The following is a 22,200-nucleotide window of genomic DNA, read 5'->3' on the forward strand; positions in this document are numbered from 1 at the left end:
TATTGCATGCAAGATATCAGTGCATTTTCACCCAACAGGAAATAATCTTGTTTCATGCTGTTTATCATCACTATTATGCAATCTGTCAGTCTCAGTGTTTCATATATTCTGGCACCAATTATGTGAGAACTCCAAAGCTCAAGTCTCCAGTATTTCCTGGAAGTAAGAATCTTGGGGAGAAAATGAAGAGATATATCATAAGCCTACCACACAGCTCACTACAGTTCCTGCATTGAACTGCATTTAAACCAGGGGGCCTTGAACTCTTGACAACATCATGAAGCAATGTTAATCAGTTCTTTGCTCTGGGCAGCACTGGTTTCTATAACTTGAGTCACCTTAAAGTTAAGTGCCTGGACTCCGTTTCCAGTTACTGAAGAGAAATGGCCACTTTCACAATGTGATTCATCTCTGCTGGTTTAGACATCTTGGCTGGGGCCTGCACTCTGCCCACCCGTTTCTATGGGATCTGTGGATAAATAAGATACATGAACGTACTCATGTGCATGGGTGGCTCCTCTGCAGCCTTTTATGAAGAATAAATGTTCACCAAAAGAAAGAGAAATTGAGAACTTTTTAATGTGATCAAGAGAGAAAGAACATTCTTTTCAAAGGTGAAAAAAAGGATGCATGAGAATCAGTATGAAAGAGAGAGAGAGAGAAGATGGCTAAAGTGAAGAAAAAGCGAATCATAACATCCTGGAGAGCAATCTCACTCTGGATCTGCTTCCATTTAGTTTAATGGTAACGCTCCTGTCTACTTCATCGCATAGGATAGAGCCAAAGGCAAAGACAGCATTACAAATGAACATATATCCATTAGGGAATTAAAGATCACTGTGATAGGAACAGTTAGAAGACTGAAAAATCAGACCAGCTTTAAACATTAAAATTTAACTCTACTAAATTAGTTAACTATCAGCATACTTCTCTATAATGGCTAAATCTTATGTGATGTTTATCATCACAGTTTTGTATACAAACCTTTTTAACGCTGAATTAGCTGTGAGCTGATGCTGTGTAGTTAGCACAGATGGTTATGGTTGCTCATGGTCTTTCCTCACCAAGGTTGATGTGATCAGGCTTAAGAGCTCACTCATGAGAGATGTCATGGTTGAAGTGGGCTTGTTTTATAAAATTAACCTTGTTTATGCCGCATGTTTTCCTGCTATTACCCCTCTCTCTTGCCCCAAAAAGGGGTCTTCTCTACTCCTGATACAGTTTATCTTGTTTTTGATCTTACCAGTAATCCTTTGGGATTTGGGAGGATGTCCTGCCTAGTTACTGTCCCTTGTGGTTATCTTGTTGTTTGTCTAGCAGATTTTTGTCACATATTCATCCTGCATACAATGACACCCATCTTTCTCTGTCCCTGTGGTGATCTTGCTTGCATACTTGACGTAAAATGGTTGCACATTCTCTCTGGTGATACCATCAACATGTTATAAAACACTTAAATGCTCTTGCCAGTTGTACTATTATAGTGTTTATGCTTATGATCAAGGCAAGTTAATATTCACTATACCCTTTTATAGTTTGCAGGGTCACAGCCCTCTGCATTGGTTACCAAGGAGTGTCTGATAAGCATCAGTTACAGTGGGGTATTCTTATTGTGATGACAAAAAACTACAGAGATGAGAGTCAGAGCTCAAGCACAGAAATGTCTGTCTTATCACCTAAAACTACTCTCAAAGTATCTGAGTCAAAGTAAAAGTCAGGAAACCCACAGGAAGGAAGCTCACCTGTTTAAACCTGAAAGGAAGTGAGATGTTTCTGACATGCACTAAGGTTGTTGCTTACCACAGTCTAAATTAAAACTTGGAGTCCTGACTCCTCAGCAAATCAGAGATGCCTTGGACACTGTGTAGGGCTTTATACAAAACCTCAAATCTAATCCAAAGTCTGAGTTTTGATTTTGAAGGAGCTTTGAATCTTGCTTCTAGACCTAGCAACTTCTCAGTTAAGGACCATGGTCAATAGGCAGGAGGATGATTTGCCTAGAAATTCCAGATCATCTCATTTAAGCCTCATGCAGTACTGACCTTTTTCTCTTTTTACTAGTTTTGAAATAATGCAATATTACAGGCTCCTTGTTAGTTCCTTTTTATGTATACTGATGTACCTGCAACTGGCGTAACATCTGGCACCGTGATTACCCAGGAACCAAAGTCTGTCTCCTCTTCTCTTGTTCTACTCCAGGCTGACCCAGGTGTCAGCTGGGTCTAAACTAATCCACACAACAAAATGTTAGTTTTCATCCCAGGGACTGATGCATGAAGTTCCAGATGTCATGGGGATGAAAGCCTGAAAGGACTGATCTTTTTAAGCAGCTCATTTAAAGCATTTTTGATGAGGTTAAGGCGTTGCTGAGCTCTGTTTGTAACTACCTGATGTGTAGTGGCATTAAATTAAGATTCTTGTGTTTTTTAACTGCTCACCACCATGAATGGTACAAACTGATATAGTCCATAAAAGTTTTATTTGGATCGAAGGCAATGCCTGTAATGTATCTGAGAATGTAAATCTTGGGCAGTTCTGATCTCTAAATTCTCTAAATTCCAATGAACAGTAGCTATAGAACTATTTTCTTTCGTGATGCAGTACTCATTTATCAGTAACTATCTTGAACTTTATCCTTTTTTGATTTTATAGAGTTAACAGTTGATGAAATCAGAGTAGTACAGTGCAGGCAGTATTGCTGGAACTCATGTAATGATTAGCTTGACAACATACCCTTAAAGTGAACAGCATAAACTTGCTCAAAAATGTTTGTTGGTTTGTTATTTTTTTTTTTTTTTGGTGCATGAGAGGAAGAAATAGTAATAAATAAAGAATGATCTTGTGAAAAGAAGCTTCAAATTAATTTTGTATTTTCTCTCTATAAATTCTGAGTGGGCTCTGACAATCTCTCTCTTGAACTCAGGGATAGTTCACACTTTCTAACTTTGGGTGCTAAAACTTTAGGTACTCAGTCTATCTTAGAAAGTATTCTCCCTCTGAGTCTAAATATAAACTCTCTTTAGAGAGAGAGAGAGACTACTTTAGGGGGTGATATAAAGCAAAAGTATAACTTTCAGTGCTCTGAGATTGCATACAGGAATACAGCAGTCTCATGCTGTCTCACCATGGCTAGTTTCCTCAGCAAGGGAGCCACTCGGCATGTCCAAACGCAGAGCCAATGGCAGTCAGCAGTGCAGGTATTGTCCACTCCAGCTAGGGCTGTGGAGTGAAACCAGGCAAGCTTAAATGTGGCAATATCTTTATCTCCCTATTGTGCTTACAGAAAGCTTTGGGATACCATCTCGGTTGGAAATTCTGAGTGCCTAAAAGCAGGTGGTCAGTGATTTTCCAGAATGACGAGATAAGTGCTTGTACCATGCCTGTTTTGCTAGCATCTGATGCTTCATGCATCTCCGCACACGTTTTAAAAGGAGTGACAATACCTGCTGAATGAAACTGCAGCCTTTTGCAATCACTTTATCCTCTTTTTATAGAAAACTATATGGCAACATCAAAAGAGCCATCTTTGTCACATGGAATATTTTGGGGGATGATGTGAACTGTTACAATTACCATGAGATACAGGTGTAGCAGAGGAAGGCTTCAGTTTGAACATGGTTACATAGGCTCCTCTTCCATTCCAGTAGATCAAGATTAAACCTATCATGTTATCAGTGTGTTAATACTGCTATCTAATTTATCTTTGTTGTTGTTTGTTGCTGTTGTTGTACAAATGTGTGTACTAATAGTTCATTAAATGTTAGTCTTCAGCTTCTTGATATTTGAAAGTAAATGTGCTTTCACAGAAAGTATTATCAAGCTAAAAACCATTTAGTGCTATACCTTCCTTCTAAGTACTAGAATTCATTATTTAAATGACTGCCAGCCTCACTATTATTTAAGGACATCCCATGTATTCAGTTTTGGGAAAGAGCATGAAGTAAGAAAGTTTATGGGAAAGCCAACCAGTTGGAATGATTCATAAGCAAACATCGTTCGATCACACCTGATATAACATCAGCAGATTTTAAGGCATGGGACAAAAAATGAAAATGAGTGAGTACCAGAACACGCTTGTAATATCTGGAGAGAATGGAAAGTTTATATAAGACTGGGAATCAAAATAAGCTGAAATGCTCATATTTAGAAGGTCAGGAACACGCTAATTCACACACATGCAGTTCATCCTCTTGGCTGGGATGTAGGAATGTGGCAATCAATGAATTTACTTCTTTCAAAATGTCGCTGCATTATGAAAAAACAATTATTTGTCTTCCTGGCGATTAAGAACCATTAAAGGTGCTATGTACAATTCAGAGGCTCACTCAGAAATGCCTGATAGGTTCCTGTGTGGCAGCAGGCTCTGGAGGCATTCTCTGCCCATTGCAGTGCGAGGCTGGGGCTAGCTCTTCACACTAAAGCCCCCTGGGGCTTTCCTGTCCATCCTTTCACATGTTGCTGGGCAATGTGATCATGCAGAGGTCCAACATGAATGTCCGATGTAATCTGATGGCTCCAAATGGGATTGAGGAGGAGGGTGCGGAGTCCCCAGGAGCCAAAGGCTCATCATGTGTTGCCTTGGGGCAGCTGTCCATCAATCTGCGCAGTCTCTGCCCAGATCTGGTACACAACCTTGATCGCATCCTTGCAGGATGGTAGCAATGGACTTTGTTTCAGATAAAAGGTTTTGCTCTGAGAATAGCAAGTGGTGGAGTTCTCCTTTGTAAATGTTTTCTAACTTTTAGCTCCTGCCTTTACCTGTCTTATTCTGTTAACCTTTTCCAGACTTACTTACAGGCAAACTTCAAATCCATCGTCTAAACTGCATAGGCTGATGTTTCTGTTTGTTGTTGTTTGAGCATTCAACTTGAATTGACGTGTCTAAATGCCTTTTATATGTGATCAGCGTATTTTTAAAAATTACTGGTGATTTTCATAACGACAACTTACCATCTTAGTGCCAGTAGCTGAATGGTAAAGTTTTTCAGTGACAAAACAGTGGAATTAGACTTCAATAATTTCTGGGAATTTTTCTTCTGTAGGTTTTTTCATGGGTTCATTTTTAAACAGTTCATAAACAAAAAGAGACGTGAAGAGCTAGAGTAGAAAAAAGACCACAGACCCTCATAATTCATATTGTACAAAAAGTATTTCCAAACCTTCTAGACTTCAAAAAATGGTTACTTCACTAAATAAGAAACACGGGTTAGACATGATATTTCTTGCAGTGGACACAGAATTAAAAAAAACCCTAACTAACAGTAAAATTCAAGAGCTGTGAAAAAAGGGTTTGAAGAAAGTAAGACATAAGTGATATCAATTCCTAGAAAAGATTTTGAAAGTCTTAAACTGTAAGTGAAAAATGAGCTCATTGTGTAAAACCTTTAGAGATTTATTTCAGATGAATGATCAGTAGAAAATTCCCAAATATTTCCAAGCTTAACTTTTTTGAGCTACGTGGGTAAAATCAGGAGAGGATTCTGTGGAAAGTGTTAAGTATATGGTCAGAAAATATAAAGATAACTCCTATTTTCACCTGAATAAAAGGGCAAATATATTTTACTCTTGCAATATATAAATGGTTCTAATCAAGCTTTAAAGAAATAAATAAAATATCACAAAATACAATGACAAATGAAATAATTTAGGAATTCTGTTTGCTCCTGGTTCAATACTGGTGCAGATCTTCCTGAATTAAAGAAGAAAGATTATCTGCAAAGTTACATAGAATTAAATGTTTTCCATTACCTGGAAGACTGTGTGTTTGCACACTGTACACTGTATTGTGCTTGGTAGGAAATCCCTGGTGAATTCATAATCAATAGGTAACTAATTTAGGAGATTATTTTTAAATATAATTCGGAGTTGTTATTTCAAGGGTATGGTATGGAAAGCTAAACTGGTTATTTAACAATTCAATACAATGAACTTGACTCAAAAAATGTCCTGCAAGTTTCAAAAGACCTAGATATAGCATTGTGAGAGTACTATAGCACAATTCAGGATGATTTATTAGGATCCCTGGTTCTAAGGCTTGTGGGCAGGAAGATAAAAACTTCAGTACTGGCACCTTGAAAGCCTTCTGAGACAGAGAGAATCAGCCGTGTAGAAGTTATAAAAAGAAATGCAGGTCAGGAAAATGCTTTGATGAGATGCTGCCCAGTCATCTTCTTTTGAAGAGAGAGAAAATGTAAGCTTTGAAAATGAATGTGTTAAGAAACCTCCTAGGAAAAAAATATGGTTTTCTCTACCATAAGGTTATATAGTGTAGCCTTGATAATTGCAGTGAAAGGAAGGGGACACAGTTGTAGAAAGAAGGGGAAGAGTTGAACACAACCAGTAGTGACATCGCCTTTCTTTTTCTTCAGATCAGAGAGAAGATGGATGTCCAGTATCAGTTAAAAACCAGGTCACTTCCTCAAAGAGGCTTAAATGTTGATGTGGACCCTTGATGTCAGATATTTAGGTTTTCAGAGTTTTGAGTTTAATACAGATTTATAAAGCAAAACAGCCAGTGAAGAATTTATCTCTGTGTTCCTCACTGCTTTTCGTTGCTGCTGCTGAGGGAAAGCAGTGCCAGCTGTGTCTCTAAACAGATAAGATTATGATGAGCTTCAGTATTCTAGTAAATTCTTTCTCATTCATTTTATAACATACAATAAAATGAGTCTAGCAATATTTTACTGTTTTGTTCTTGAGAACATCCTTACACAGTTCGTGAGGTAGTTTTATTAGGATCATTACAGGTCAAAGATCATAATTAAAATTGGCAGAAGGCAGCGGACCCAGTTCTCCTGTTAATTGCACATATGTAAACTTGCTAGGTACAGTGATGTAAGGATGTAGTTAAGATGATAATGTGTCCCTCTATCTGTCTAACAAATGTTTTTTAGGGAGATTAGGAGAAAAAGAGATTTGCCTTGTATACAATCAGTTGCAGGGGATTTTGAAAAAGCTCAGAGCTCTTTCTGTTTTTGCTTAGATGTACCATATCTTATATTTTTCACATATTGTTTAAGCTAAACTATAGATCATGGGTCTCTGCAAATAAAGAAAAATATTCACTCAGTTGTATACAATGTAAAAAGTGCCCTGTTATTTAAACAGCCTCAGTTTTGATTAGCTATTTTGAATATGATAGAGGTCCAGCTTCTTGAAAGATATTCCTTAAGATGTTCCCAGATTCACACTTAAACAGACATTTAGGAATCATTATCTATATGTAAGCTCTCTACTTCCTCAGGCTTTGCACCAATAACACTGCAGCAGCAGCAATTGAGAACAGTTGCAGCTGAACTTCAGATTTGACTTAGCACAAAAGAGAATGAGACCTGTGTTTCGGACAGATGAGGAATGGAGAGACAAAATTCCCTTGCAAGTGTCTGTACGAGGCAATAGGCATCTGCTGGGAGCACTGCAGTAAGTCCTGATGCTTGCCATGCTATTGAGTTAACCAGGTAGAAAATAATTCGAGTGCCAATATATGTCTGTTTTAGAGACTGGCAGTTCAGGGCAACTGAGGAGATAGAGGTTTATAGAGCATGCAGGAAGAGCAAAGCCTGGCTATGTGTCACCATAAGAAATACAGGACAGAGTAAGTGCTAGCTGAAGTACCCATTTCTGATTTATCCAATGCTGAACAAAACATATAAGAGTTTAGAGTATTTGGGGGTACATTAATTCCATTGTGCACAAAAATCATAATTACAAGGAATCTGTAGCAAATGACATGCATTAAAATATTAATATAAAATAGAATAAAGTAGTAATATGAAATAGAATATTTACACTACAACAATGTCTCCTGTTACAACTTCCTTGTCCTAGAACATTGTCAACTCTCTCTTGCATGTTTCCACAGGTCAGTCTCATAGTAGAGGCTAAATCGAAGCCATGTAGTCTGCATGTGTTGCAATTGCCAGTAGATTAATTGCATAAGACCTTAAGACACTCAGGTAATCACAAGTGAGGCAACCCCTTCCATTGGAAATCTGACACCAGTACTATAGCAGAAGGCTGCCTACCAAAAATGTTCTCATTGCAGTGAAGTAAGACGGAGTGTGAAATTTCCTAAATCTTACCCAGGTGTCACAATAGAAGCACAGAGTCCTGCATAACCTCAAAGGTGCTAAATTGTGGTATACCTTAATTGTGAACTTTTTCTTGAAAGTTAAGGAGAAAACAATTAAGGCTCTGGGAGACTTCCAGTATGTGATGCGCTGAAAACCCTCAGTCATCCTGTATAGGCAGTTGGAGCAGAAGAGACCCCAAAAAGCCTTTCAGATTCTAAAAAAAATATTTCTGCCTAGAATCATGCTTCAGGATGTCTCCCAATGCCTTTCCATTGACAAGTTAAGTAAAGTAGCCTCAATTCAGGTACCTGCAGTAAACAAATTCATGTGACGACTTCTCTAAGAGCTGAGGTGTTGAAGATGAGATAGTACCCCCAGTTGGTACATATAACCAGGATTACCCCATCCCAGGTGGAGAATTCAGCACTTGCTTTTGTTAAATTTCATAAGGCTGGTGATTGTCCAGCTCTCTAGCTTATCCAGATCTCTCTGCAAGGCCTCTCTACTCTTCATAGAGTCCACAGCTCCTCCTAAGTTAGTAACATTGAAAGACTTACTTAATGTACATTTGAGTCCTGTGGCCAGATCATATTATAAAAACATTAGAAGTTTTGCTGAACTTCACAAGGTTCCTGTCAGCCTATTTCTCCAACTTGTCCAGGTCCCTCTGAACAGAAATATATCAACTGTTCCTCCACATTTGGTGCCATCTGCAAACTTGAAGAGAGTATACTGCAATCCACATTGTTAGAGAAGGCACTAAAGTGTTGCACCTGGTATTTGTCCTCGAGGGATGTCACTATTAACTGGCTGCCGGCTGGATCTTGCACCACTGATCACAACTCTTTGAGGCCAGCAGTCCAGCCATTTTCCCACCCACATCATTGTTCACTTATCCAGTCCATATCTTATCAATTTGGTGATACAAATACTATGAAGACTGTGCCATAGGCCTTGATAAAGTCAAAATATGCAGCATCACCTGCCCTTGCCCTTATCCACTGCATGAGGAAACTATCCACAACACAGGAAACAATCAGGTTGATCAGGCACGATATGCCCTTGATAAATTAATGTTAACTGATTGTAGTCACCTTATGCTTCATATAACTAGAAAAGGTTTCTAAGAGGATTTGGTCCATTATCTTCCTGGCCTGCGGTTTCTGGATCCTTATCAGTGAAAACCGAAGCAAAAAAGGGACTGAGGACTTCAGGCTTTTCTCTGTTATCGGTCAGTTTTTTAAAAAAAAAAAAAAAAAAAAAAAAAATCTGGTTTTCCCCTGAAGATTTTTATCCAGATTTTCTACATAATGAGTGGACCCTGTATGTCATTTGTCCCATGTGCTATTCAGAGAGGAGAAACACTGAGACAATCCATAACTATACAACTGATTTGCTATAGGATATAGTGAATGTCACCTAAGGGCGTCTGTGATTTTCTCAGCACAGAGGACTCTTTAGGTGGTGAACTATTATCACAGCAGGATCTCTGCAGCCTGTCTACCTTAATTCTGGTTTCAACAAAAGAGGCATAAACTGGGAGCAATGACCATCAGTACCATGAACAAACTTGTATAATTTAAAACAAAATAGGACTGGGAGTTCATGGCAGTTGTGGTAGAATTCTATAAAACTGGTTATTTTTATGCTGGGAGGTGTGCTGAAAACATTTATTTACCTCATAAAATCCTGTAATATAAACAAGATGAAAGTCTTGTACATAAAAGTTTAGACTTCTGCATCAGATGCAAGTATTCTTTCTGCAAAGTTGGCCTTTAGGTAGTAACCTTTTCACCATAGTTTATTGGGTAATAAATTCCAAGCACTATGTTTACAGAGATATATCGACAGCCAGCACTATGCTTTGCAATTTCAATAGTTACATCTGCATCAGTCTTGTAGGATGATGCAGGTCCCACGCCATGTGGTGCCAATGACACGTGTCCTCATGTCTCTAGTCTGGACCTACCCAGGGTTTCCTTCATGTATTTGCTGCTGTTTGAGCTTAGTCCTTAGTATTCAATGGGCTCTGTGTGGTCTTCTGACATCAACATCATCATCTTCATACGATTTTTCAGTTCAATGTGTCTAAAATAATGCAAATGATTGTGTTGCAGCCCATTAGGGTAGTGATTTTATAATATGCACAGGAATATCCATGTTTCACAAGCACATAGGACCGTCACAGGTGAAAATAGTTCTACAAGCTGCACAACAGTGGATGGCCAGGTATGATATCAATGTGGAAATGTAGTTCCTTAATGTTAGATACATTTTTTATTTTGAAATCAGAGTTTAATTTAATTAATAATATTTACAGGATTTTTCTATTTTTCACCTGACTCCAGCTATAGTTTCTTTTAAAATGTAGTTTCATGGAATCCTTTTACAGCTCTTACTAGCGACGATGGTTTTCAAATGCCATCAGATGCTTAATGTTTAACACGCTTTCTGATGTCCTTAACCTTAGAGATCATCAGATTAGATATCCATTTCCTATAAGGGAGAAAGAGAAAGGGAAAATTTACCTGGCTGATGTTTACAGCATATTCCAAGACTACTCCACAGAGGATGGCATTAAGAAATGATCTTTTCTGACTTAGGAAATTGCAAAGGTACTATTAGCTGTCACTTTTACATAATTACTAGAGTATGACTGCCAAATATTATTTTTTTCAGAAATTGAAACAACACTTTTTATAAAGTACTGGCTTATCCACTGCACAGCTTGAAACCACAAAAGTCTTCAGGGTTTGCTGAAGACAGCAAACTTTTTGTTGTGTGCAACACTTTGGGAAAAGTGACTATGCAAAAACATATAGACAATAACCTGTTGAATTTGTCCTGGAGAACTGAAAAGGTTGCAAAGTCACGTGAAAGCAGTACCTATTTTCCATCTGGAAGCTGTACAAGGCCTGTTGCTTAAGTATGTACAAGAATCTATGATTGTGGAATTAGTGCCCTTAAAGGTTTGCTTAGAGTTTTCCCTTTAACTTCTTTTGTGAGTATTTTATTGTAATATACTTTTAAACAAAGCATTTCTACGGTAACAAGAAACCCCTCAGTGCTGACTTGGTACCTTTCTGTTAGGGAGGCAGAATGGTGTACAGCAAATATTCACTCCAGACCTGTGGGAATCTCCCATGAGGACCTTGCCAAGCAATGGGAACAGATAATTTAGGTTCTGTTTTATTTTTAATTTCTTTGCAGAAAGCTGAAACCATCCAAGTGCGTTATTGACAGAAAGAGATTTCCAGAAGATGCTTGCCTTTGATCTCCTGCCATAGCGTGCTGTGGAAGTTATCAAGTGTTCTCAGAGCTGCTAGAGCAAAATTTGCCCTCTGAATGTTCTTATCCATCAGAGCCTTGTCTCATATCTATAACAGCTGTCACAGTTTTCTCACAGAGTTATCTCCATCTGAAGGAGAGCAGGTGTTATTTCTAGCACTCCGCGGCCTGGCATCAGCAGTCTCTCACTGTCACTGCAGGGCCATGGCAGTGCTCCAGGCTGTGTGTTTCCCACAAACACCGGATGGCGGGGATCTAGGGATTAACAAGACCCACACCTAATTTTCTGACATAAAACTATAGCATTCAGTGCTTTGTTTCATCTACCTATATTATTTTGTCTCCAGTGGAATATAGAGATATATTAAAGCTCAAATGACCAACATCCCGAGGACAGTGAATCTCATTTTCATTTGTTTTGGGCATACACTGTGATCTCATAGATCACATTCTTAGCTAAATAATAGTAATAATAATAAAAAAAGCTTCCTTTTCAACACCTCTTTCAAGATACAGGAAACAGATGGCTCTCTCCATGCTTCATGACTGTTACCACTCGACATGAAGTATCTTCCGTGTTTGAATTTGACACATGGAAGGGCACTGCTCTCTGCTTTAACACATCTTCCGTATCTTGAAGATATTTAGGGAGGCTATGAGACACCAGTTCCGAGCAGTTCCTTAGGCTACAGTAGCCATGTAGTGTAGTCACTATGAAGGCAAAAAATGTCCAATCACTATTACGGAAAATACTGTGTCTTAGACCAGTTACACATCTGTATTTCCTGGCTGCCCATACCTCAAAACTGATGCTCAAAAAGGAAGAATAATCTCTGCTATTCAGCTGAACAGATCAGAGCACCATTCAGGTTCACAACCCCATTCTGCTAGCCAGTGCACAACCACGTAGGACAACCTGGTACTTCTCTGGTTAGCTCTAGACAGCTTCATATAACTTAGCTTGCCTATCTAAAGTTAACATTTATTTTTGATGGGTAATATAAGAGCATAATTTTGTCTGAAACAAAAACTTTTAGAGAACTTGAAATGTTCTATGTTGGATCCATACGCCTAAGAAACCTCACAGTTTTTTTCCGCTTTTGGATTTCCCATTTGTTTTCTACCTACTCATACTCCAAACTGTGGCTTACTAATTTTAGAGCTATTTAATGAATTAGGCATATTCATTAAAAAAATCTTGAGCAGTGTATATAATACTTTCTGTATCTGTTTTCAGCAATGAAGAGGGTTTTTTAAATTTTTTTTATTTTTTTTTTGAATTTAAAGATTACAGAGTAATCTTTTAAGTTAAGTTAATATAATAGCATAAACTTTCCACAACTACTTTCAAGGAAGCTTATGTTTCTGGCTTTCCACACTGAAGTCAATTAGGCCCTTAATGGTATCTTCAATGATAACATTCAGTATCCTAATCAGAAAAAGAATTAGTATGGAACTGACTCATAAATACAACACATATATTAGAGAACCCCAGCAGTGATATACCGTTACATGCAAAACCTTAGAAAAAAAGGCAGAGTCCTTATAAACATCTATCATCATTTTGAGTTGCAGAAAAGAAAAACACTAGGCTTATTTGGAATGCTTATTATTTATTTATTTTCCTCCAGTGACTTTTCTTCCTCTATTGACTTAATGGAAGATACACTGAGGAAATACTAAAGGAAACAACTGTTTCAACTATTGTGCAAAAGATGAATGGCAGCAGTATTACCATCTTTTCTTTCAGCTATATTTTAGAGGTAGGATACATTTACAGCCAATTTCATAACTTTGAAATCTACATGTAGGCTGGTGTTTGTGTCTGGGAGTCTTATTTCCACATTCCAACTATACGAGTGTATTCCTTTCTCCACTGTTTTGGAGCTCGCTAGCTTATGTTAACCTGCCGCTTCTTTCTCTGCTCCAGAAGGCTGCTTCTGTAAATCCCTCTCTCTGCTGCCTTCCTCTCCTTCTGTGTTGTATGTAAAGTTCAGGCAGTGACCTTGGCATGCTCAGCTTCCTGAACCAGGCACCCCTTGCTTGTGAGCGTAGTCCTAAATGACTCACCAGATTGTCCCAGGAAACATTTGACTAAGCAGTAAATTGAACCCAGCTCCTAAACTGTCCTTCAAACCATTTCCCTAATGTCTACTTGTCTTTGCCTAAAGTATCCAGGCACACCACATTACTACATCACCCTTTTTGCAAAGAACTAATGTCTTTGGCATGGTGGCAACTGCACATGCATCAAATAGAAATATCACAGGCTCTCCTTTGAAGTGTTCATTTCTATTTGAAAGACTGTACTTTAGGTTGAGTACTACAATGGTCCACCTAAACACATAATTGGTATCTGAAGCTTCGTGTAATTGAGCATTCTACTGATAGTAAGGATTATAAATGATGATATGGGCAATGCAATAAAACATGATGAAAGGTAATGAAATCCTGCACTTTATCTTAAAAGATTCACTCACTTTCTTTTGATGTCTTCAACAGGACAAGAAGCTCAAGCTGCCCAGTCTACTGTTGGTAGGTTGTGATATCACCCAAAAATGATGTACTTTTCAAACAGACAGAAGAATATGGTCCCAACCCTGAAATATGCCACTGATGTCGAGAAGTAAAGGAAACCCATTGTGAGGTGATGCTTTCACAGCTTATGTTGAAGAATGCAATGCTTAAACAAAAGTGATTAAAAAGGGAGGAAATAGTGAAGCAGGTCATCTCAAAGCAGTTTTACAGCCTTCTGTAGTGTCATCAACCTGTAATCTGCCTTCTAAATTCAATGTTTTTTTGGGGAGAAGGTGGGGAGGTGAAATTTAATTTTTGAATATGATATATGATAAAGGAATAGCATATCCCAGGTATAAACAATTTCCAGACCAGATGTGCTGAAAGAGTTTCTTGTTTCTCCCAGAAAACACACTTCTCAACTGTTTTGATCCATTTCTACTTTCCTGTATCCTCTTTATTTAGACCAAAACAAATAACAAAAATTACTGATTTATTTTTCCTTGTATTATCTGAAAAGGATGGCTGCTAGAAGAGAAAAGTGCTCCTTTAGAAATCAGAAGGTTTAAGTACTTCAATTTCAGTTCTCATGGTTAAGGATGCACAGTTTAAAAAAACCTCAATACAGATCAGCTCAGGTCCAAATATTTTCTTATTGCTATCCTAGACAAGAGCACCTGGGTTACCAAAACAGCAAATAGTAGTGGAGGTTCACTGCACATCTCAGCAAAAGTTAAGACATGAACTAAGAAAGAGGAAACTTATATTCTCAGTCATACCAGAGCTAGAGATTGATTTACTAAGAAGGATTTAATCTTGCCACCATTTTTAGCCCCATATCATTTGATTTTGGTTTCTGTGATGGAGAACTGCTGTATAATGGCCAACTTAGCCCTACAATATGTCATCTAACCTTTAGCACATTCCCATCAACCTCTAAGGGAAATATCAGGAAGAGACATATCACTGGGAATCCAGGTTCTCTTTATTTCATGATTAATTTGATCCTTAAGTGGTCAAATCCAAAATAATTACCAGATTAAAAAACCAAACAAGTCAAATGCAGGGTGGACAGGACAGGATTACTTTCTAGAAGTGTTCATTTCACCTCTCTTTCCTTGGCCTATCTGAGGCTTTAGGACCTTGCTTTAAGAAAACCAGTTCCCTCAGGACTAAACATCTGAGTACAGGTTACGTGCCAAAAGGAGGAAAATTTTATCTACCTCATGTGAATTCTGGTGACATTTAATGGATGTATATATTCTACGTGTGTTTGTGTGTGTCTATATATCTGAATGTTATGTACACACATATGGTAATATCTAATTAACATGAAGGAAAAAAAAATCCTCTTTAGAAAAGATGCTAAGCCATATAAAGGTGTGATATGCATATCAAGAGCCAAGTGAGAAAGAACTTTTACCATTTAAATTGCCAAGTTAAATATGGCACAATTGAAGTAAACCTGTCCCTCCAGGCATACATAAGCCTGCACTTGGGAGCTCTTGCAAGCTGACTTAGCACCAGTTGTATCTTATTTAACTTGGCCATTTAAAGGGCTAACCCTTTAGCAACTTGGCTCGCACTGACTGTGTCACACCTTTACATGACTGACCTTCCCCTCTCTGCTTTCCCTCTTTTAATGCACACTGAATGTTTTTGATCAGATCTGATTTATGTTATTTTGGCCAATTAGTGTGAAAGACAAAAACAAAATCTCTGCAGGACAGGTCTGTGAACATAAAATATAATTAGATGGAAATGGACCTGTTCACATTCTTTTTGCCTTAGTTCAGCAAGAGAATGTTAAGTGCTAGCCACCTGTTTTCGCCTACCAGCTGTGCCACCCTAAAATGAGCTTTCCCCAATCCTGATAGTTGAACCTTCTGTGCTCCTGTGCAGGGCTTGTACAATGCAGTAGAGGAAGCAGCTTTCCCCTGATTTGGAAGAAGATTTGGGTTGAACCAAATGATAATGGGAAGTGGAGAGGGCAGTTGGTGCCTTCCTGCAGGCTTTTGCTGTCATATGTCAGGGCAAACATGTGGTAGGGCCAAGTGGTTCTGTTGAACTTCAGATCTCAGATCATGCATATTTAAAGGCACTCCCAGATAGACTCTACCATTTGAGTCAGCAAAATCAGAATCAATGAGAATAGAATCAGATAGAAATATTGTGTTGCAATCTTTATAGATTACTACTTATGATAATTAAATGCTTAGATGTCAAAGTAATGATAGCAGTGTAAAGGCTTAGGCAGATTAGATAGAAAGAGCAGAAAATTACTTCCCTGAGGTGCATAAGTCATTGCATACATGGTCTCACACCATCTTCTGATCTAGAATGAAATTCTAGTCTACTCAATAAAACCTTTCCATTTAAGGTGATATGTGGATGGAGCTGCAGAGGGAGCAAAGGAAAAGGGGTCAAATGCAGCCCCCAAGAGCACTGGGTGGATAAAGATGGATTTATTGATGAGAAGAAAATGAATGTGTCACTCATCTTCTTGGTGGTAGTGGCTGCAGAAGACACACAGTGGGCAGTATCCTTCGTGCCATTCTGCCAGCACCTAGTGTTCCAATAACACAATTTTCACATGGATGAGAATAAAAAGAAAGGTACAATTAAAACTGCTAGCCAGGAGATGCAATTTAGAATAAATTGAAGTGGTGCTTCATATTCCTGCATTCTCCAAGCCTCTCATGTTAATTTAGGCCTTGATTACATGTAACTTCGCCTGCTGTGAAATGTGACAGGGGCCTAAAGCCTAAAGGGTTATCACTGCTTCTTAAACATGTTGTGTGGAGTTTGTAGTAAAATTTTATTCCTTTTTTGCATCTAAAATGTTTATAATGACCAGTTACTGCTAAAAACATGATTAAAATTAATGAGTAATATAATAGCAAAAACCACTTAATAATACGCTTGTACTAATTTACCTCTATCTCCTCTCATCCTCTTCTGTTTTCTTCCTTGAAATTTAATAAAGTGTTTGTTGGCTGACAAGTAATAAGAGTATAGGACTGGAAGAGACCATCATCTGATTAACACCCCCCTTGTGTTCTAAAAAGAGGTCTTTTGTGAAGCTCTTACAAAGCATCAACCCAAAATGTCACAATGCTTTATTACACTTATAATACATCACAGGTAGTGAGCAGAAGACTAGTGACATAAGTTTCTGTAATAGAGGAAATTTATTTAATCAAACTACCAGAGGTACATAGCGGATTGGACTGTAAGGTAGCACCTCCTATCAATCTTACGCAGAGAAGGGGAAGAATTATTCCTCCTGTCACCAAATCTTTAGTCCTGATGACGTGAATATGAGGTACCAAACAGGTAAATGAGATCAATAGCCCCAGAAATTAAAAAGATACAGTTCTACATCATGCTTCTAGCTATTACAAACTTCCAGTGATAAGCAGGTGTGTGAAAAAAGAATTGCAGAGGAAATAATTTCTACAACTGTTACTGAATCAGTTGAAGATGAATTACCAAGAAGTTCAGAAAACATTGCATGTCTTGATCTAAGTGAAATCTACAAACCTAGTAAATGGTCAAATGAGGATGTCTACCCTGTAAACTTTTACATCTGAGCCTAGACTCCTGTCTCTGAGTCAGTGGGGAGAAATAACGATCTCATTATTGTCAGCTTAAAGATGCCTATAACAGATCTGATAAACTACTTTTCAAAATTTGTCATTTCTTTCCCTTAATTAAAAAGGGGAATCTAAGGAAAGTAGGCCAATTATAGACCATAGACCAGTTAGGAAAGGTAAATCTCAGTCTAGTTAAGCAGATGTACCTTTTTCAGAAGTATTACAATGAAGATTTATTTTTGTCTACTCCCTGTGCCAAAGTGCTAGAACATATTAATGAAATCGAAAACACAATTGCAGGGAAAATGTAATCAGCAATATTCTTGAAATCAACTGCTTCTACTTTTTAGTTTTCTCTGAGATGTAGTTACATTATAATAACTTCAGTTAACAACTTCTCTCTTCTGTATGAGTCCCACCCCAATGCAAATAAACAACAGTGTTTTCAGAGAACAACTATGTACAAATTAGTCTTAGAAAAAGTAATGTCTGAAACTGTAATAATCAGTTTAGTAGAACTACCTGTATTATAATACAAATAAGCTCTGGTTGGGTCTGGTTTTTTTTTTCTGTGAAAATGCAGATAATGATATAGGCTGGAGACACCTTTTATTAGAATGATTTACTGAAACTACAGCAGTGAGAAGCACAACACTGGAGTCCTTTTTGCCCTAAGAGACTGACAGCCCATATACTGGGCTGTGTGAAACAGGTTTTATTGTGAGATAGAATAAAAGAACATTTACAGCAGTGGCAAAATGGCACGAAATCCAACTGGCTGACGTAGTAGAGGGAGTAAGATAAATGCACTGTTTGGGGAAAATGTACTGCATTTTGTGCAAACACACTCTTTCTTTGCAAGATTGCACAAGAACAAATTTACTCTATAATACCAAATGTCGTGTTTTGCCTTTGAAGTGCTGTGGCTTGTGGAGGTGGCTTACACAGCTCTCTGAGAAGTGAGAAGAGAACGATGAGCAGGGTGGATGGCCACATGCTGCGAGGATGTTGAGTGAGTGCAGGGGATGGGGAAGGTATCCCTTGTCTGAACAGGACATCATTTTGACTCCGTGGTTGCAGCATATCATGGAGGGTGGCTCCCAATTGTGAACAGAGGAGGAGAGGACCCAGCAGCTGTGACAGTGTGGTGGGATGGAAGGCATGGGTCCCACTGGGCAATGCAGGCAGAGGGTCTTCCTTCCACCCTCCTATACATGTGCCAGGCACTGAGCTGCCATTTTAATGAGTGGGTGTAAGCAAGAAACCTGGGCTTCAAATCTGAAACAGAAGTGTTTAGGTGCACAGAGAGGCGATTTGGAGCTGCCCACTGTGTTTCAGAGGGGAAAAGTTTAGCAATGTGTGAGTTGTGATATGTTGTGTATAAGGGTCTGAAAACTGTCCCCAGACCAACTTCTTATAGCTGAGACTATGGTCCTGCTTCCAGTGAAGCCCAAAGAAGTCGTGCCCAATAGTGTTTCCCACAAGAAGAGTGAGCTTTCCTAGTGCCTGGGACATAGCTGTTCTGCAGGACTCTCGGCTGTGCAGGGTGATCACGCCTCTGCAAACAAACAGGGTGACGTCTCGCAGTGTGTGAAAGGCTGTCCTTGAGGGTGTTTTTGTCCAAATAAATCAATGGTCTAAGGCAAGCTGGCCAAGGGCATGTCCAAGAGGCTAGTGACACGCTGAATATTTGTTTCTTCTTGGTCTCTGGGTTGGTATTTTTATTGAGGCAGATAAATAAAGACCCTCTACTAGGAGAACATGCAGCTTTACATGTTGTTCAGAGCTAAAAATTAAACCAATTAAGAGCTGTTTTTATACTCCACCTTGGTATCTCATATTTCTGATGTCAGTTTTCAAGAACAAGATATGCAAAGAAGCAATAACTTTTTCACACATTTTGCGGTAGATAATATTTATGGTCTTCTGTTCTTTTTATGTGAACATGGTGGGTTGATGTGCTGCTGTGCAGTGAAACTGTCTGATCTCAGGGACTGATTATGCAAAACAAAACTCGAGCTCAGCTCTCCTGCACCCATCATATGCCATGTTAAATGCTGATATTTTCACATTTCTCTGTAAATATTTCACGTGCTTTCAGAAGTTTAGCTTCAGGACATAGAGTGAAAAATGAGAGACAAGAAAAAAATAACAGGCTAGTTGAGAGGAAGAACAAATGCAGTAAGATGGTAATTTTTTTCAGTTGAAATACTAAGTGACAGATCTGAGATGACCTGTGACTTTAAGTCCACAGTTTCCTGTTTTTTTTTAAGACTACTGAGTTAATTAAATTTGGTGGTATAGAACCTAAGAATACATAGATTGTATATGCAACAATTACAGTACACTACTACTTAATGATGTTATGATGGTGAAGGACCATACTATTCAGCTATTTTGACATGTTGACTCCTGTAGTACTTCAGTCTGTGGCATAAATTCAATGAAACAATGCATTACATAAAACTGTTTAATGTATATCTCATTTTTTTGACTCAAAGTAACTGATGACTAACACAGGCTGAAAAGATAGGGCCTGTACTGCAGCCACTAAAACTAAAGTCTGCTTGAAATTTACAGAGCAAACCTGACTGAAATGTTTGTTTAAAAAAACCAAAATTAGGTAAATCTTTGTATGCTTACCAGGGTACAGGTTGAAGTGGAAAATAAATTATTTTCTTTTGATCCTTTTCAGTTTAGCAGTTTTCCATTGCTCACTTGATAATCCAAAGTGCGTATCTTTCAGCTGAACTCCTGTCTCATATCTCCTGTAACTTATCTGATAAGAAAAAACATTTTTATCCTTGACGTTGCAAAGATGAGATTCCCTGGTAAAAGTGTATGGCACACCCTATTTGATTCAGCATCTAGTTAAAGACAGAAGGAACATCAAACTTCGTGTTCTGATGGGAAATCTTAGTGCTGTTACATAGCCAATTATTTTGATCTCTAAATTTTGGAGACACATTTTCAGAAAGAAAAGGAGAAATATTGGACAGTGTTGTTTTGCTAGTTCTTGTGTCAAGAAGAAAGGCACTACAAACACTTTTTCTCCAAAAACTGTTCCTACTACTTCTGATCCCTTTTCTCAGTTTGATGCCAGAGCTCTTCTTGGTTGGATTGCAACTCTGCAATTAACATTCCTGTTTTTCCTTGTGATAGACCCACTTCTGTTTCTATCTGCTTGGGTTTGTGCTACAGTCAATAGTTAATGTAGTTGCTCAGCTTTTACCCAGTCTTCTTTCGTTATCTGTCTTCCTTATTTTTTTTTCCTTATGGTGTCCTCTGTGCATATACCTAGCTGTGCATTCACATGCTAATTCCTGGAACAGATAAAATATTTTTTACTGGCTTTGTGGTAGTGACCTAGACAATCTGCATGCAATAGGACAGAAGAGCTCTCCCGTGAGAAGCCTGCACCTTTCTGGCTGTGCCTGGACTTATCATTTGCTGTTAAGTGTCATGCAGTACGTGGTGTTATCAACCAAATGCTAATAGATGCTGGTGTGTTTGACGATTCCTTCCCAGATGCAGGGTTCACCTCCTGCAGAGACCAGAGTCTGTGATGGCACCAACAGATGCTGAGGAACATCTCAGCCTGAGGAGAGGTGCCTTTACACAGCCAGAAGGAAGAGTGCCCTGCTATATATATATATATATATATATTACTAAAGGACCAGGGAGACTGATAGAGGACCAGGGTGCGATTGATATGCATACCACCAGGAGGATGACCTCTACCATTACTGGTGGGTACCACAGGAACAAATTGCAGCATGGATGAACTGCAATCTTGTGCTCAGACTTGTTTCCTGGCCACCTTGTCATTTAGCAGCATATCCTTGTGTGCAGGATAACTTCCACTGGCAAACTGGAGCATATAAGAGGTTGAAGCAGTAACCTACACACATCACTCTGGGATGCAACTGTGTTGATCACTCATCGCCTGTGTGACCTTTTCTGTCTATCTGTTAGTTGAGCTGTGCTCATGTTTACCTTCCCTCTGGTTGAACATCTCCTCTGGGCAGCCCCAGGAACCGGGGATGGTATCTGTTCTGTCTCTTAGGCAGCTTACAGTCCTGTGATATTGCACTGTTAATGTCAAAGTGCCCTTCTGAGGAGACGAAACACACACCTCTGTATTAAATTTTGTGTTTAAAGTCAAAATCTACGTATTCTGCCAGCTCAATTTGATTGTTTCAGTGGAGAGACTGGAACTCTACTGTACAGTGCTCTGTATACTCCCCTGGTGTCTACACACCATTCTCTCTGTACTCTTGGATCAATTTTATTTCAGCTTTCAACTGGATAACAAGAATGTAAGCAGTTGTGTTACCTACAGGGAAAGTCACCATGCTGTTTGGAGGACAGGACTTTTGCTTCTGAGAATGGACGTTCCCTCAAATATGTGGCATGGTGGAAGCCAGTTAAGAGCAGAACTACAAGGACAGCTTGATGCACAAGCTGTGTGCTAAGGATGTTGAGATATGCAGAGCCTAAGTGGCATAAAAAGAATTAAGTGGTTGGGCTTTCTTTAGGATATTGGGAAATGTGATTTAAATCTCCTTAGATAGAAGAGGAAATTGAACTCTGACCCCCACCCCCGCAGCAAAGGTGATATGGCTAATGTACAATGAGAGGGAGAGGACAAGGAAATATAAAACAGGTCATCAACAACTGAATATAAAACAAAACAGCAGAAACAACCTGTTGCTCTAGGACTCAAG

The sequence above is a fragment of the Patagioenas fasciata genome, chromosome 1 (assembly GCF_037038585.1).
Source record: "Patagioenas fasciata isolate bPatFas1 chromosome 1, bPatFas1.hap1, whole genome shotgun sequence".
Classification (NCBI taxonomy): Eukaryota; Metazoa; Chordata; class Aves; order Columbiformes; family Columbidae; genus Patagioenas; species Patagioenas fasciata.